This window comes from Cebus imitator, unplaced genomic scaffold (assembly GCF_001604975.1).
Source record: "Cebus imitator isolate Cc_AM_T3 unplaced genomic scaffold, Cebus_imitator-1.0 Scaffold429, whole genome shotgun sequence".
Classification (NCBI taxonomy): domain Eukaryota; kingdom Metazoa; phylum Chordata; class Mammalia; order Primates; family Cebidae; genus Cebus; species Cebus imitator.
This window is the reverse complement of record NW_016107744.1, coordinates 1,791,593-1,810,829: the sequence shown is the minus strand read 5'-3', so window position 1 is coordinate 1,810,829 and position 19,237 is coordinate 1,791,593.

Sequence of the window (19,237 nt, the reverse complement as noted above, 5' to 3'; positions counted from 1 at the left end):
TTGTCATTAAAAGCCTCTGTTCACAAACTACAAGCCTTAAGGGAGTGAAATCAACCAAAGGAAAATATGTGCTACAAGGCAAGCTGTAGCTCATGTTCTGGTCACTTAGACAAGATTTAATGTCACCATTGATTTACACCATGTATTGTAGTTAAGATAGTAATTGCTACATCACAGTTTATGTTATCTCTAGTACCTCTGAAAGATGTTCGTTTTAAAACACTACTGTACACTAATCAGGCATTGGGCCATTACTGGCTTTGTTGTTTTTTACTTCTCACACAGTATTTTTTAAAGGAAATGTAAGCACTTTTCCCCTAGAGTTTTAGCTATCCAAATCCTTCTACAGAATCATTCCATAGGCTCACTAAAATTTTACACTCTAAATATGGGTTTGAACCTGATACGTATCAAGTGCTATGCCTGTTGCTGAGGGGTAAGGAATGAAAAACACTGATTCTTCCCTTAAAGATATTTTAGAGAAATGCCAGATATAGTTGACGGGAGGATGGAGGCAGCAAACCACATTGCCATGTATGTACCTATGCAACAATCCTGTATGTTTTGCACATGTACCCTGGAACCTAAAGTACAATAACATATATTGAAATCTTCAAGGAGGCTTTGCAGAGCTGAACAGCAGAGTGTTCAAAATAAACCACTGAACAGATCATGTCACTGGGGCTGCTGTCTTAGTTTTACGACATAGAGCCAGAGAAATTTTTTCTATTAAAAATAAATAAACAATTTTTAAAAATATATATAAAAAGGAGATTTTAGTTTTTGTGACTTTAAGTAACCATGTGGTTACATTATAATGTGATAAGAACATAAGTGCAGCGTGTTATGGAAGAATTAATGAGAATACCAGAAAGAGTTATGAATGTCCCACAGAGGCTTCTGAGAGGGTTTGTTGATGGGGGTTAGCTAAGAGAGTGGGAGAGTGGAAAATATGTCTGAAAGATTGAAGGGACATTCAAAAGCACAGAGGGAAAAAAAGAACACAGTCATTTAAGGCATCAAAAGTAGTTCAATGTTGCTGGAGTCTATAACATGATGTAGAAGTGTCATTAGATGAGAATAGACAGTAAAGAGGAACCCAGATCATAAACTATCTGGAATTTATACTGAGGGTCATGGATGACTACTAAAGCGTTTTATATCAGTCATATCTTCTGTACCACTGCAGATATACCTGGGCTGACTTATCTCTGGGACCCCCAGCCATTTTTTCTCTCCAACCAACCTACCACTGCAGAGATCAACTCTGCATGGGTTCAGAACAATTTACTCAGGGACACACAAACTATGTTCACGGTTGAAACAAACCATGGTGTTTCAAGCCTTCCCTGAGTGCTTTTTCCCTCACACTCCATAGCTTCCCTTTAGCAATTGAAGCATGATATGTCACAGGAAATGATTGGTGCCTCTGAAATGCAATCAAGAATGTGGGGAAGGTTAGGCCCATCCTTGGAGGACAAGAGTACAAAGGGATATGTTATTCCACACATTTAAAGTTGCTAAGTATTAAGAAATGAAAATTAACCTGACAAGCTCTTAAATATGTTCCATCATCCTACCTTAATAACAATGTAAAGGCCGATTTGAAATAAAAATATTCAGACTTTGTAGTTTTGTACTTGTATCAGTTATCTATTGCTTTGTAACAAATTAGTCCAAAATTTAGTAGTTAAACGCAGTAAGCATTTATTACCTCAAAGTTTCTATGAATGAGAAATTAGAAGCAGATTTGCTGGGGGGTTGCACATTAGGGTCTCTCTTGGCACTGTAGTCAAGGTGTCAGTCAGAGCTGCAATCTTCTAGAGTCTGAAGAATTCACTTCCAAGCTGGCTCCTCTATGGCTATTCCCAAAATGCATCAATTCCTTGCCGATTTTTGGTGAGAGGACTCAGTTTCTTGCCATGAAGATGCCTCTATAGTGCTGTTTGAGTAACCTTGTAATGTCATGTCTGGCAAGCAAATGATCCCAGAAATAGCCATAGAGAAAGCTACAGTGCATTTATGTAATAACCTTAGAAGTCACCTACCATCACTTCTACCACATTCTATTGATTAGAAGTGAGTCACTAAATTTAGGCCACATTGAGACTCAAATGGAAATCTGTCAAAGAATTTGTAGATCTCTGAATTTTAAACCACAGAAGCATAAAAACATATTAGACTGTCCAGGGTTTATGAACCCACTTGCATTCTCTCTCTACCATTGATTGGCTCAGCAGCTTTGCCCTGTGAGTGGTCTCATATGTACCTGTATGAACATTCAAACCATACATTCAAGCTGAGTCCATGCACCCCACCAACAGCTGTTTCTTGGATAATTCTCAGGCTTGAGTTACAGACACCAATTTTGTGGTCTCTCATGGGAAGGTAGACTAGGGAAAGAGACATATGCCAGCTGAAGAAGAATTGTTGTTGGAGCTTTTTGGGCAGAGAATTCCAGGTATCCAGAGTGTGTGTGGTCAGAAAAGGAGAGCATGCATTCTGACTGGGCATGTATTCTGTGTAGACAAGTCCCCCAGGTAAGTGGACTCCTCAGTTTGTGGGTGAAGGCCCAGCCACAGAAGGTAACAAATGGTGTGGAACCCTATACACTGTAGGAGCCAAGCAACAGTCCCTTATGCTCATATCTAAGAACAGTGCTGGAACAAACCGTGGCCAGTGAAATACAGAAAGTGGAAGATATTCTCCTCTCTTTTGTCCCCCAGGAAGAATGGCTGTGTGGCCCCATAATTAATACAGCTTCCGAAATCCATGAACAGACAACTGCTCAAGCTGGATACCAACTGGTAGCCAGCTTTCACCTTTATATTGGCTCTCCTTTCTTCCCTCATTTCACTTTTTTTTTTTTCCTCACTTGAGCTTCCTATAGTTGCATTCCTTAATACGACTATAGCAGATTATCTTTTTGTGTCAGATTCTGCTTTCTGAGACCCCAAGTTAAACCAGGTTTTAAGCAGAGGGACTACATAATCAGATTTTTTCCTGATAGATATATGCATTCATCTATTTAACAAATATTTCCTGAGTACCGTTTAGAATAAAAGCAATGTGCAAAGTGGTGAGGATAAATAAATAAGACAGATATGGCCCCACCTTCATGAAGAACATAAGCTGGTGGGGAGGGAGTGCAGGGCAGCAGGGTGGTTAACTGGCAGTTCGTATAGAACGTAGTGTGGGATGCAGTGGAAAAAGGCAAGACTCTGTTGGAAGCCATAACAGGGATACCGAACCCATTCTTCTAAGCCGATGACAAGTTTCCCAGAGGAATAAAAGACTCTGGATTGCAAAAGGCTGGTAATCAGTGACTGTGTTCTTCCATCACCCACATTCATCCCCCTCTTCCTTCTTTTTCATCTATATTTACCTTTTGTTACATCTTCCAATATGCCAAGCTCTCTCTCACCTATATTGTTTATTTTATCTGAAATATTTTGCATCACTCCCCTCACCTACTGGTTAATTCCAATTCTTTTATTCTCTTGAGTGCTGATAGAAAGTTCTAGAAAAATGAGTAAAACCCATGCCACAGATGAATTTATGTGCCAGTTTAAGGCCTTTGGACTTCATCCAAAAGAGCAAATAAAATTGTAATATTAGATTAGCTCTTTGGAAACAGTTTTCTGGTTACAGTATAGTGAAATTGAATGAAGTAAGCCCAGAAGCAAAGAAAGCAGATGAGACAGGTGAGAGATTTTAACAGGTGAGTTGAGGGTTCTAGCAATGAGAAAGCAAGAATTAGAGGCATTTGAGAGCCATTTTGAATAGTAAGAATAGGAAAAATAAAGGAAAGAAAGCAAAGAGCAAAGAAAAGTTTCAAAGTCATACCCAGTTTGTACCTTAGGAACCTAAATAGGTGATGGGCAATGTAATGGGATTTGCATTGCCACTTAAAATCAGGCAACCCCAACTGAGTTAGCGAACACAGAGAAAGGATATGTTTCTGAGAATTATGAAAAAGAGTTAGAAACATTTCCACCACCATCCAAACATGTAAGGATCACTTAGGAACTGACTTCAGGTCAGAAAATTTTGGAAAATTGAGAGCACTAATCACTCAATTAGAGGAACTTTGAGCAAACTGAGGATAAAAAGAAGCCAAAAGAAGATTTAAGCATGACTTATGATTAAAAGTTATGAATAATATAATATAGTACACAGTAACTCCAAAAGAATAAGGTTCCCCAGAAAAAGCAATGAAATTCAGAAGTAACAGAAAATACTAAACAAAACAGAGCTTTTTATTCTACTTCTCCATCTCTGACCATTCTTCCTACGTGCTGAAAGTGTAGACCTTAAAACCCTGTCACACAGGATTAGATCTACACGATAGATACACAGCTGTCAAATATCAGGGAGAATGGCTCCTATTGCTGGTATGACCAACAAAGAGAAACAAAGACAGAAACACAGACACAGGCTTTATCTGTAACCTGAGTTTTAAATTAAAAGATCATTACAGTTGTTACACAGATAATAGTTTAAGGAGAAAAAAATTCTGGAAACAGACATTTGTGGTGGATAAGATAGTGTTAAAACTGAAATTAATAGTGGAAAAAGAAAGTATTAGAATTGATTGAGATTGTCAGGACTTAAGAAGTGGGTTTTAGGACAGAGAAGTGTTAACCTTAGTGTGAAGCCCGAGTTAGTTGTACAAGAGAGAGCCAAATGACAATATGTGATTGTGAACATGCTTGTGTGTATGAATGCATGGATAAACTGGAGGTGTAGTGGGTGAGTTTGTGTGTGTGTGTGTGTGTGTGTGTGTGTGTGTGTGTGTATATATATATATAGTAGAAATGTATATATACATACATATATATATAATAGAAGTGTATATATACATATATATATATATATACACACACACACACATGTATATATATTTTGTCTGGAGGTCAAAGTAGTGGTCAAAAGAAATATCTGGGAAGATAGCAAACATTGTAGAATAGTTGAATCAAATAGCATATTGAACCCTATTTCATCATGATCTACTATAGAAACTGTTAAAACTAAAACTTGATTTCTTACCCTCCAGTAAAGGTATGAATGAGTGCCACAGTTATGGCTACTAAGGCATAGGAAAAATTCTAATGTACCTCCTCTTCCTTTTCCTCCTTTTATAAAGTTCAGAACTTAGACCTAAAGCCTGAACTCTGAAATGTAAACCGGAGGACAAAATACTACATGCTGTGGATGGTGGGCCAGAAAGACAGAAAGGGAAACATTGAGCTGGTGGCATAAGCCCTGCCCTGTCTCCCTTCAAGACCTTATATTATATAATGATAATGAGTATAACAATAACAACAACATATCCCCTCTTACTTAAGCCACCATAGCAAAAGGGTATGTTGGTTAGTTTGTTTGTAACTGAATATATTCTTGACTACTATAGGTGTTTGTTTGTTAGTTTGTTTATAACTGAATGTATTCTTGACTAATACAGAGAATCATTAGAAAGAAACAATGATGGAAGCACCAGTAGATGAAATTATACAGGCAGAGTTATAGAGTAAGATAAGAAGATGACCTAGGCAGAATCAATCATGTAGGAACTAATATTTAGGAAAGAAGTATCTAAATAAAAATAGTATTAAGAAATAAACAGAGAAGTAGAAACAAGTTGGTAGGCTGTGACACCACTGAATCTCAGGAAAGGTAGCATGATTTAAAGCAGAGAGGGTTGTATAGAGCTAAATGACGCAGACAGCGAAAGAAAGAAAATGTAAAGCAGTCATTTACACTTAGCAACTAGTATTCCACTGGTGACCTTGGAAAGAGCAGTTTCAGTGAAATTTAGGCAGTGGAAACCATTTTACAGCACATAAAAAAGTTGAACAAAAGGTGAAGAAATGGAGAAAAAGAGTGTACACATCTCTTGCAAAGGCTTTTCTGTAAAGGGGAGAAAGAAATCAATAGCGGTTGAGCAATGTAGCATTGTTGAGTATTTTAAAGAGTGTTTTTATTGTTGGTGGTGGGACTGCTTACTGATTATTTGAAGGTGTCTCAGTGTTAACAGGAATAATATCAAACTGGGTGCACTTACTCATGCTAGTAATCCTAAGACTTCGGGAGGCCAAGGCGGGAGGACCACTTGAGCCCAAGAGTTTGAGGCTGCAGTGAGCTATGATGGCATCACTACATTCCAGCCTGGGTAACAGAGCAAGATGCTGTTCTCTAACAAAAGAAGAAAATGTGAAATGATATTCGGTGGACAAAGGTCTCAAAAAGGCTGCAGCATGCCAATTACAAGCAGATGAAGTACTTGTTCTATTAAAAAAGAAAGGATGGATACAGATGTTGCTTTAATATATTATAAGTTGAAAATCTTTCTTTCTCTAATATTCAAGAGGTGAGGACAGCTGAGATGACTAATGGAAAAGTTGAAGGGATAAGAAATATAAGAAAAATGGAGGCTTGAATGAGAGTCTTGGAGAAAAACCTGCTAAGTAAGGGAGGTAAATTTCTGTGTGCAGTGAAGAGACTGATCCAAATTAAAGAACATATAATTAGAAAAGCAACTATCTGTGTGATAGCAAACTTTTCTCTGCCAGCAAATTCTCACTAACCCAAATACAGAGAAGAGATAATTGGCCTCATCTGGGCTGAGATTCTGCAGCGAAAGCTGCATGAAAGGACAGTGGAGAGAGAGTGTCTAGAACAATACAGGCAAGTGTAGCTACGATGGCCATGTTGCGTTGTCTATGATAGAAAGCAAAGATGGGGGTGAGGGACATGACTGATAGAGAAATGCTGAAAAATGAAACTCTGTGATTTAAAGAATATATATAGTGGGGCTAAACCAAATAAGAAAAGAGATTATATAGAAGCATGACCAGGAATTAGCATTATTTTATATATGAAGTATGACTTTGCATTAAAAAAAAAAGAAGAAGACAAAAAGGAATGTCTTCACAGCAGTCTTGAAGCAAGGTTGTGGTTGTCCAGAGATTTAGCAAACCTCTACTCTGCTTTCTGTTTACAGTTAATTGGGATTTTGTTACACGATTTTTCTTAACTTATAAATTAGAAGATTTGAGCTATTTCTGGGCTATTTTGGGACTACATGCACAAATAGTAAGTGAAATTATTCCCCGGAAGTGATTGCTAATTTATCGATTGTATATCACAAGATTTTTTTAAAGTACCTAATTTTTATTAAATTATTTTTTTCTCAGATTGACTTCTGTATATGAACAGGTTCACATTAAGTATTCATAAATAACCAAGATTTGGCTTTGTGTAACCTTGAAATAGGTTATTTGGCACCATATGCACAAAACTGCCTGATACTTTGCTTTGGGTGTTTTATTGTCATAGAAAGACAGTTCCAGAAAATTCTTTCTCCAAATTTTGGTTTCTGACAACATTTTATTCTAATGACTAATAAGCATTAAAATAAAAGTAAATCTAGCACAGTCAGACTGTTACTCCTTCTATCAAATCAAGTTATACTAGGAATAATTGCTGTTCTGACGACTGTTGTAGCTTTCCTTAGCCCCCTGCAGTGACCTCTCAAGCTTCCAACTTCTCCAGCATTACCAAATGTATTATGTTTCAATAAGAAAAGCATTGATTTGTGAACACATCGCCAATCTAAGGTTGTTCGAAAGCTAGGCAGTGGGGCAGCCTTCATTTTCACTTCATTACATGCCCAGGATTTTATCAATGCAGCCACATCAAGACCTACATATTATGTGTCAAGAAGGGAGATCCACAGGATATGCCTTCCTGGGATTTTTTTTTTCCTTCTACTTCTGTTGCTTTGGAAATTCACAGATTGGAAATAAACAACATGTAGGTATCCTATAAGTAAAAATGAGTCACTCTTTCTATAAAGAAGCTAAAGTGATTGAGTACTTAAATCCACTTTTGAAGATTTTTATACACTTTCTGAGGATATTAGATTATGTTTTAGCATTTCATCATGTGCAGGAAGCCTAACTTGTAGATACTAATTATTTTATTAGCTTTTTAAAGGATTTGTATTACGGAGAATATCAGCAAACTTTTATCCACATATTGGTTTGGTATGTTTAAAGGTTCATTTACACCTCTGCTCTGATTTATCAGAGATTTTTAAGTATGCTTAAATGAAAACAAATTTAAAATAGTTTATTTATATGTCTGATTTGGTGCTTAGAAACTGTATTTTTAATAGGCATGTACTCTATAAGTTTCCTGTTCTGCTACTTCTCACTGATGTTATTTTTATCACTTTGCCATATTACCTGCTAATAAATATGTAAAAAACTGAGTTTCTTCATCTAAATGAGTCAAAGGAACTTATCTAGTTCATCTATTAACATTTATTTTTTAAAAAACATAACCAGGTTTTATAATAACAACATACAAGAAAGACAGTGGAATTTCCGTATACTAGTATGGTTCATATTTAAGATCATAGCTGTTCACTGATTTTTGACTCTACATGATCTTTAAAAAAGTGTTTTGTAGCATCAGAGGACTGGATCAAATTAATGATCAACCCATCCATTTATGGGTAAGGGGTTTTTCTCTTCATCAACATTCACTATAGTATACGTACTTGAACTAGCAGGCTGTTTATGGTGCTTCCCTTTAATTCTTGTAAGAAAATAACTCTATTTTTCTTGTGTAGAGGTTGCTATTCTTTAAAGTTCTCATTTGGTGGCAACCTAAAAATAAAAGTACTAAGAACTGAAAATCTGTATCAACCTAAATTGGGGACACAGTGGCCCCTTCTTCATAATCTTTTTATTTGAGGCATTTTGCAAAGCAAATAAAGACCAAGCTCATTCTCTATGTGCCTTTTTGGTCTCAGTGCACATGGGGAGATACCAAAGAGCTCTCAATCAATAGCCTCCTCAATTCCTCAATTACTTTATTCTCAAGGGTCTGTAAAAGAGGTGAAAGGGCTTTAGATCTCTAACCCACGAGTATGATGGGCGTTTATAATACATCTCTTGAAATTTTGGCTGAGCTTGCTCTTTGTTTATCAATTATCAATTTAAAGATATAAAAAGACAATAATGCAAACAAAATAATGCAAGAGAATTAGCCATTTTGCTAAACTTCTAAACTTTTGCTTAGGAAAATGCACATCAGTGAAATAACCTACATAGACTGTTTATTTTTAAACTTACATCATTATAGTACTGTATGTAAGCAATGAATATGAATTAAACCTGTCACCATAGTGCATTAAGAGATGCTTTTAAATTGCATGTTATGTCAATGTTTTGATACATCTCTAAAGGAAGCACATACCACATCAAAATATGCTCACTTCTCAGAGAATAGAAATGGTATATTCTCAATTTTGTCATTTGGCAGAAAATAAAACAATTTACTTCTCTTTTTAAATAGCGAGGAAAACCTAAATAACATTTTTCTCAGATGAAACCAGGTAAAGACTTTGTAAATCTTGGTTCTGCTATAAGAACTTGTAAGAATCAGATATAAGATATTTTGAGGGATTCTATATTAATATGACGTCTGTAGATCTTTACAATTTTCCTTAGTTATTTAAACACATTAATAAACCAATGTACTTTGCTGTTGTTGTTTTTGGAAGGAGATGATGCTGCTGCTCCATAATGTGTTTTATATAAAAGCATGTCATCTGCAATGTCCTATAATCCTGCTATCAGAGTAACTAAATGAGACACATAGTTTAATCTATATTGGTTTTATTCATTACTATTTATAAATTACTATTTATACTATTTATTCATATCAGTGAGGTTTTTATATATTATTACATAAAATCTTTTATTTCAAGAAAGCATATAGAAATGTTTTTACTTAATAGACTCATAACCCACTAAATGTCTTCTTTTAAAATTATGCAATATTTTCCCTAAGAGAGCTTATAGTCAGTCTTGTCCCCAGTCTTTGCTCTATGAATAAAAGAGCAGATAATGTTTCTCTCTAACAATCTCCACATTCCATTGTCATATAATAGAAACCTGAGTGACTCAATGAGTTACTTCCTTGCCAAAAGCAACTGATTACATCACCAAAGTCCCCATGGAAACATCAGGAAAGAGTCTTAAAAAGATAGAGCTGCTAAATATTTAATTCTGACTAATAGCTACACTAAGGGAAGACAATTAGCAAATTTTATTAGTCAGGGTTCAATCTACATTACTATTTGTAAAGATAAATCTTTATGAAATTCTAACTTACATGTTCATTACAGAGTCAGGGCACAGAAGTAACAGCTAAACATCTTCTGTGAAATGCAAGGTTGTAAAATTCTTAAACTCCGGCATAGATCAGCCACAATTTTTGTTTTAGAGCTAGCAGTGACCTCAATCAAATACAGACATTTTAATAAATAAAATGGTTTAAGTCAATAACAAAAGCACAAATTATATCATTATGTTTGAACACCTTTATTATTTTTTCCTAATTTAGACAATTATTGATGATTTGGCCTTTGCAGGTAATGTTTTATTATTCTAATATGACATATTATGATTTAATAAACTGAATGAAAGGGTTATTTTCATGTCCACTAATCTTTAATATTAACATTTTTGGGTAAATATAGCATTCCAACACACTAATAAAGACAAAATTATATAGAAAGAATATCGTTAGTAGAGCAAATAAAAAGAAATTAATTCTTCTCACTGCATCTCTTTCACAAAAGTGAAATTGTTAAGACTATCTACTGTGCTGATAGCAGTGTTTCATTAGAAACTTTATCTTCCAGACTTGTAGGTACGGGTCATGGCAAGTATATGTAGAGAGACAACATGTGAATAAATACTAATAGGGAGGTTATCTAAGCTATATATTCATCATTTTTTTTTCATGGTTTCATTGTCTTAGGATCCCAACTATTGTAACTGCATGGAAACTTGAAGATGATGAACTATAAACAAGTTTATTAATCTAATAGAAAAATTGCTTAGGTTGTCTTATAACACCATAGAGATAAGGAATTTCCTTTCTAAAATAATTCCTTTAGTGACTGTTACTACCCGGAATCAAAAGATTTTCCTCGCTGGGTGTGGTGGCTCACGCCTGTAATCCCAGCACTTTGGGAGGCTGAGGCGGATAGATCACCTGAAGTCAGGAGGTCGAGACCAGTCTTGTCAACATGATGAAACCCTGTCTCTACTAAAAATACAAAATTAGCTGTGTGTGGTGGTGCATGCCTGTAATCCCAGCTACTCTAGAGGCTGAGACAGGAGAATTGCTTGAACCCAGGAGGTGGAGGTTGCTGTGAGCCCAGATGGCACCTTTGCACTCCAGCCTGGGCAACCAGAGTGAAACTCTGAACAAAAGATTTTCCTAGTGACTGCTAAAGAGGATGATGTGAGTTGAATCAAAAGTTAAAGAAAAGTATGAGGGAAGGATAGCAAATATGAAAAACGTTTCTGCAGTATAAGGAGCTCTTGCTCCTGGGAAAAGACATTGCCCTGAATAACAGATGACTTATGCCCAAGACTTACTCTAAGTGCGGGTGCAAGCTCACGGAGTCAGAATCAGACACTGTTAAATTTGACTTTTCAAAATACAGAGCCATGTTTTAAAAGATGATTTATCTTGTGAAGAATAAACATTAAATTATGAGATTTATTTTTATTTCTAAAAAAAAATGAAGCTTTTTGGAAGAAGCATTCATACGAGCCCCTTGACCAATAAATAAAGTTTTATTTTGCTGAGAAACTTTAAAAACTTAAGGTTCTTCTTCACTGTATCATTTAAATTGCAAGGCCAAAAATAAAATGATTCATTTTCACATGTTTGACACAGATAGCTGAAAGCTCTACTAAACAGAAGAAAATATAATATATTTGAATTATATTCACTGTCAACAGCGTGTTGTCTGGAAGTTTCATATGTTAAATATGAGTTTAATTTGAGCATTTCCATTTTTCCAATTTAGGTTGAGATAAGTGTTCTTATGACAACTTATGTTAATAAAGCTAAACCCCAAAGAGTTTATTCAATGAACCAAGGAGCCGTGAATATCTCCATGAGGAAGATGATGTCATAAGTGACATTAATTACTATTGCTTTCTCTTGTGTCTAGAATTTTACTGGCTACTTGTCTAAGTGCATAATAATTTCTAGCTTTCCTGAATTATTTATTATATGAGTGTTGACTTCTACAGGTACCTAATATGAGATGTTGCATAGAATTTTGCAGCAGTACTTTGAAATCACATTGAAAATTGATACCTATATGCTGATTTACATGGCTTCTAATACATTATCTCTTGTTGCCTCTGAACATTCCATTTCTATAAGCAATATAATACACTCAGAAGCCATAAAAGAAGCAGTAGCTGCAGTGGAGAATCAGCCCATTTAAAGACTAATCTTACAATCAAGACTGTATATCTTCAAAATCAACCACAGAGATTTTAGAGTACAAAACGGCAGTTCTCCCGATGCCGAGTGCATTTGAGCAACTTGACAATAAACGTAAGCCACATGATTTTGCCAAGCAATAATATAATTTAACAACAAAATATCCAGTTGCTTTAAAGTAGAAGAGGCTTTAATATTTTTACGAAGGATTTTAGACATAAAAAGGGGTATTCGAAATTTTAGACAAGTAGGTGACATGCAGAGAGAGGGCACTTGAATCTATCAATGTGCATGTCCTTAAACTTTGCTTTGCATTTATATTTGCTCTCCATCCAACTCTAGAAGCATTTTATTTTTCTTTTATAAGTCTAATAAGCCTATCTTTCATCAGAAAAGAGACCCATACTTTCCATTAACAGAAAAAAAAAAGAGTCAGACAGAAAAATAATTTTCAACAAGTTTTCTCCTTTTCTGCTTTAGCTTCTAAAAAAATAGCTTTTCTTTTTTACATGCTTTTTCCTCTGTGGACTAGTAATCTTGAGCCACTTACACATTTGGGGGTTAGGGCAAAACCAATGTTTTTTACCAAGAACAAAGCCGGCAGCTGATTTTCCTTGAAGCTTGATGACAGTGATTTAGGCTTCCTATCTTAGAAGAGCAAGGTAGAATATGATAGCTTCTAGTGGCCCGTTGGAATTCCCTGAGCTTTCATCTCTGCCTTGGTTTCTCTAAGATCCACTCTTATTTACTATTCCTGCCTGTACTGACAAACTGTGTTTAGGGAGTTTGGTCTCCCTGCTTATTCAGGCAGAACTAACAAAAAGAAGACCATTTTGTGGGTTTTGACAATTTTTAGACATCTAGTTGTGGATATTTGAGTTGAAACACTAAATATGTGTGCTTGCTTCGCACAGTGTAAATAAAAACTGCTTTTCCAAATTGTCATTAAAACACCAGTTTTTTCTAGTGTGCTGTATTCTTCCTAAAATATGGACAGTTTATCTTTTGAGAGTTGATGGCTGCTTTTATTTAGTAAAAATCATTTCCTTTGTTCCATTTCCTTCTGTCACATTATTCAAGGTAATAAATACTCTATGGCAGAAACTGCTTCTAGGGGAAGTCTGTTTAAACCCAATTGGGGAAATGCTGAACTTTATATATTCAAAGGCTCTCTATCATCCAACATTGTACTGTCTCAACTGATTCCTGTGAATTACATATTTCTTTGTATCTAAAAAAACACCAGGCAAAAATCTACTTTAGATCATGTCACATGTCATGTATTGGCAAATTTGAGCACTTTGTCAAACTTTGATATATTTTTAAATAACAGACTTATGAAAATGTACAATTTCACACTTTCTAAATTTCCTTAGTTTGCAGGCTTTCTGATCATTAACCATTTCTTGGTGACCTTTATGTTTTTACCTTGAGTGGAAATGGACGGTGAACTGAAAAATCTATGATTTCCATGAGGGAAATAAATTAATTAACTGCACACATAGGAATGAAGGACACCTGGATTATTAAACGGGTTCTTCTCCTCTACACCCTATTAGAATCAGTACTTTTGATTACAGAGTGGCGAATAACACATTCTACCAAGTAAAGGAAGTATAAAACCTAATACCTGGCTGTGATATTCAGAATACCAATCAGTTAATAAAAAATATATACTTTTTTAGAGTTGTACAAAGATTAAAAGTAAAAGCAAATAAATGTCATTGAAAGGGACTCTTTATGAACTAGTTGCTTTCTATTTTCCTCATCCTTGTTTCCACAAAATTTTCAAAATTATAAGAATGAAATTAAGCAGACAAGGTGCAGTGGCTCATGCCTGTAATCCCAGCACTTTGAGAGGCCGAGGCGGGCGGATCATGAGATCAAGAGATGGAGACCATCCTGGCCAACATAGTGAAACCCCGTCTCTACTAACATACAAATATTAGCAGGGTGTGGTGGCACGCACCTGTAGTCCCAGCTACTCAGGAGACTGAGGCAGGAGAATTGCTTGAACCTGGGAGGCAGAGGTTGCAGTGAGTCGAGATTGTGCCACCGCACTCCAGCCTGGTGCCTGGTGTGAGACTCTGTCTCAAAAAAAAAAAAAAAAAAAAAAGAATGAATGAATGAATGAAATTAAGTATAAGAGAGCAGCCACCTCTGGAAACAAAGCCCAGGATTGGGGATCTACTAAACATTTGCAGTTGTGGAATGATCTTATTCCAATGTTGCAATGTTAATGTGAAGCTGCTATTTATAGCAGGGAAATTCACTGTATGTCAATTTAGAATTTTAAAGTTAGGAAAAAACCTTAAAGGTCATCTAGTCCAACTCTGTGTTAAATCTTCAGTTTTATACAACCATATCAAAATAGGCACAATCTTATACTTTCTGAAATAGCAGAATATGTTACATTATTCTTAGATTCATTACTTATTAAAAATTATTTTAAATTTCAACATAATGGCTCTAATACTTTATTCAAGTAAACAAAACATTTTTGACATTATGACAACCAAAAATTGTTTCATCAAAAATGAGATATCATATTCGCTTGAAGCAATGAACAAGTATGACTCCTAAAGAAAATAACTAAAAATTATTAAGTAATGAGGGCAATGTTTTCTTTATCTTAAAACATATAATAAAAACTAAATAATTTTGTAATATGATACTTAAATATTTATAGACAGATGAATGATTAATGGAACGATAAAAAATGCAGAAATAAATTTTATAGAATATAATATACCAAAAAGGAGCAGTTAAAGCATTAAAATTCATTACAAGAAAATATTTTCAATAATTGGGGTCAGTGATATATGAAATAAAAAGGTAGCTACCTCATGCATAAAATTACTACCTCATACATAAAGTTAAATTACAAGTGGATTAGTGAATTTAAAGTTAAAGTATTGTTCCTGTTATACTTCCTATATAACAAATCACTCCTCGATTTAGAGACATAAAACTCCTCAATATTTAGGACCTCATTGGAAGGCTGAACAGCTGTCAGTGTTTGGGGGCTAGAATCATCTGGAGGTCTCTAATGATTAGTCTGACTTTTGACTTGGAATTGAGTTGGTGCTTCATATCAGGGCCCCTATGTGTGGCCTCTGCACAGGGCCTAGGTTTCCTCACAGCATCGCAGCTTCAGGGTAGTTGGACTTTTTACATGGAATCTCAGGACTAAACATCAAGTGATTAGGAAGATAAGGCAGAATTTCTGTTAACTTCTAAGACATAGTCTCAGAGGTCATATAGCTTTATTTCTTCACTTTCTATTTTGAAGTAGTTTCTCTGCCCAAATTTACCAGAAAGGGCTATAAACCCCTCGATTTGATGGAAAGTTGACAATGTCATATTGTAACAAGCATGTGGGATGAGAAATATTGTTATGGACATCTTTGGAAAAAATACATTCTGATATAATATCAAACAGTAAGTAAAAGAGAAAGTGGAAATGGAAAGAAAGATTTGTTCAACTTTTATACTGTTAAAAACAGTAGAGAAACTAAAGCTGAGCATAGGCATATTCTAGGATCCAGTAATTTTCCTGCTAGGATGTACTCAGGAGAAATACATTTACCGAAAAATATGCAACAGAATGTTCCTAGAAACTCTATTGATAATAGCCCCAATTAGAAAATACTTCAATACTCATCAACAGTTGAATGGATACCTAAATTGGATAGTCGTACTTGGTAATATCATACAGTAATGAGAATAAATAATATACAGCTATAATCAATAGTATAAATGAATGGGACAAATATCTTGAGCAAAGGAAATCAGACATAAAAGCACATATTGTTTGATACTATTTACCTAAATGCAAAAGGATAAATTAATCCATTCTGTTATAAATCAAGATAATGGTTACCCCGTGCAAAGATGAGGATTTATGACTGGAAGAAAGCAAGAAGACCTCTGGGAGTACTTCAATGATGTTTTATTTCTTGAGCTAAGTGCTGATTATATTTTCAGTTTGTAAACGTTCAACGACTTACACATTTATAACATATATACCTTTCTATATGTATATTATGTTTGATCAAAATTTACATGCAAATGTAGAAGACACAGTAAAAACTTCAATAGATATAACTATTAAATGTTTAAGCTTCTCTATATAAAAATTAATCAAAATGAGTCAAAATAAAATTGGAATAAATATTTATAATATATATTAAAATGTTTACTCTGTAGTATAAAGAATATATACAATTATATAAGAAAATCATTAAGGTATCAATAGATGAATAACTGACAAGTTTAAATTATTCAAAAAGCATACAAACATTTGAAAAAAGAATAAATAAACATTTGGGAAAATTTCTAAATAAACTATAATCAAATAAATAGAAAATAAAGGGAAAAATAACCTAAGTGCCCAAGAATAGTGTCTTGAGCATTGATTAATAATCTATTCAACGGATATGTTGGGTTGTGAGGAGAGAACAGCTTACACCCACACCCATGTATTTGCCTCAGCCAATAAACATCTTTTCACTGTTCCTTCCACCCCCATTCTCCTTGAAGGAATTAATCTTTCCAGATTCTCTATCCCTCCCCCTTGCCTGGCTCTTCCCTGTTCTTAAGTCCTCCTCGACTTCCACCTTCGTGGATCTGCAAAAGAAAGCACATTCTTACTCACCTACACAGAAAGAGGTAGCCTCCTTTTCTCTTTAACTTTCTCTATATATGTGCTACATGCCTTCATTTTTTTCTTGCTTTCAATTAATTAAGTCGCTGGGGCAGAATTGACCTTCTATCTCCCTCTCCATCCAACTAGCAATTTGGTTTGGCATTTATAAGTTATAAATGCAACTATGCACTAAGTGAGCCCAAACAAACAGATTCAATTATCTTGCTGTCTCTCAGTAGTCATGCATAAACATGCAGTTTCCGTGTGTTTCTTCATTAGATTTGGGGTTATGAGCCTATTTATCATTTTGCTCTCAGATCTTTTCCCCCCATCACTACAAATTGTGTTTCTCAGACTTCTGTGGTCCTTGATTCCCATGTTGGTTTGGTCAATAGGAAGCACTGAAAGGAAAACTAAAAAAATAAAAATAAAATAAAGAGGGAAGAAGCATAGAATTACTTTATTTATCCACATTCCTTTCCTGTTTCACTTGGCATCTCTGACATATTTTCCATAGATACAGCTCCCACTTGGTGTCCCGATTACTAGGTCTTAGATCAGGTCTTAGAGAATCTTCCTTTTACCCTTTTGCTTTAGGGTTGAAAGAGGCTTCTGCTGCTGTTAGTCTTTGGGCTACTTACGATGTTGCTTGGCTTTTTTGCTTTTACAATATCGTGTTAAATTTTTCTTCATTATACATTTCATCTATCGGACTAGGTAGGATGGGCTTTGGTATTTTTGCATGTATATAACAGAAATAGTACCTGATAACTACTAGCACTGGGGCTCAAAAAAATATATCTTCAAGATGTTATCCTGGAACTTTTTGGCTCTCATATATGAGCTCAAATACAATGATAATCTCCTAGCTAGGGGAGAAATGATATATACTTGTAATTCAATAATGTATGACATTACGTTTATCTAAATTTTCATCTGTGATCTTTGTGCATGAAGTGTCAATTGAAGTGATGGCTTTGGGTGATAAAGACTGCACCTGGGGTTGGGCACGGTGGCTCATGCCTGTAATCCCAGTATTTTGGGAGACCAAGGTGGGCAGACCACGAAGTCAAGAGTTCGTGATCAGCCTGGCCAACATGCTGAAACCCCGTCTCTACTAAAAATACAAAAAATTAGCCAGGCATGGTGGCACATGCCTGTAGTGCCAGCTACTCAGGAGGCTGAGGCAGGAGAATTGCTTGAACCCAGGAGGCAGAGGTTGCAGTTGCTCCAAACTGGGTGACAGAGCAAGATTCTGTCTCAAAGATTCTGCACTTGGCTGCTGTGCTCATAATGATGACTACTAGGACTATTGGACTTAGGTTGGAAAGCTAACAAAAATGTTAAATTCAAAAACTTTAACTCTTATGCCAAAGCACTAGTAGACATCCAAAAAGCTGCACTGGCGATCACAAAATATCTCTTATTTTGTCGTAGGAGTATAGCAGACATGATTGAAGACAGATCGAAAAGGTAATTTTATGAGTTAGAAAATGAAAACCATATTTGAGTGGATTAATGTGATCTGAGGATGCTGAGTTCCAAAATACCCCTGCACTTTTTTTGAGAGAAGAAGCATCTCCTTCTCTCCTGTGAAATTACTTCCCATCCTTTGCTTAAATACCCTTAATGATATCGAGTGAGGCAATCGCCTTGCAAGGTTATGCCTACTTATTTTTCTCAAGACATGCCTTATCCATCCCCCAGTACTCTCAGAAACATAACTAGTAGGAGAATGTCAAGGTCTACTCTAAGCAATGGCAGTGTATATTACAAAACATGGCAAGAAATTATTAATTGATATGGCCTGGAAATTGAGATACATGAGGGAATAGATTCTCAGGGTGTCAGAACAAGGAAGATGGGATATATTATTGAACAAGGCAGAATTTATAAATACAGTTTAATTTATCTATGTATGTTGCATTTAATGTTACAGCATCTAGCAATGGATATGAACATTTTCTTAGCTGACTGAAAATTGGACTGTGCAGTGGCCTATATTCAATCATGTGGGGATGTAAGAACTTCCCCAGAATTATATGGAAATGGAATCCCAAAAACTTAGAGAGAAAAATCAGCAACAACCATTCATCCTCCTACAATTATGTCCCTTTTGGGAACCTGTAAGAAAATTCCTGCTAATAAACATTAAGAACTTCATTGCATAGAGGAATATCTGCATTCTTGAAAAGTTCTGTGTTAGCCATCCCCTGTAGGTCAGGAATGAAGGTGGGAGAAACCACTTTTGAAATGGAG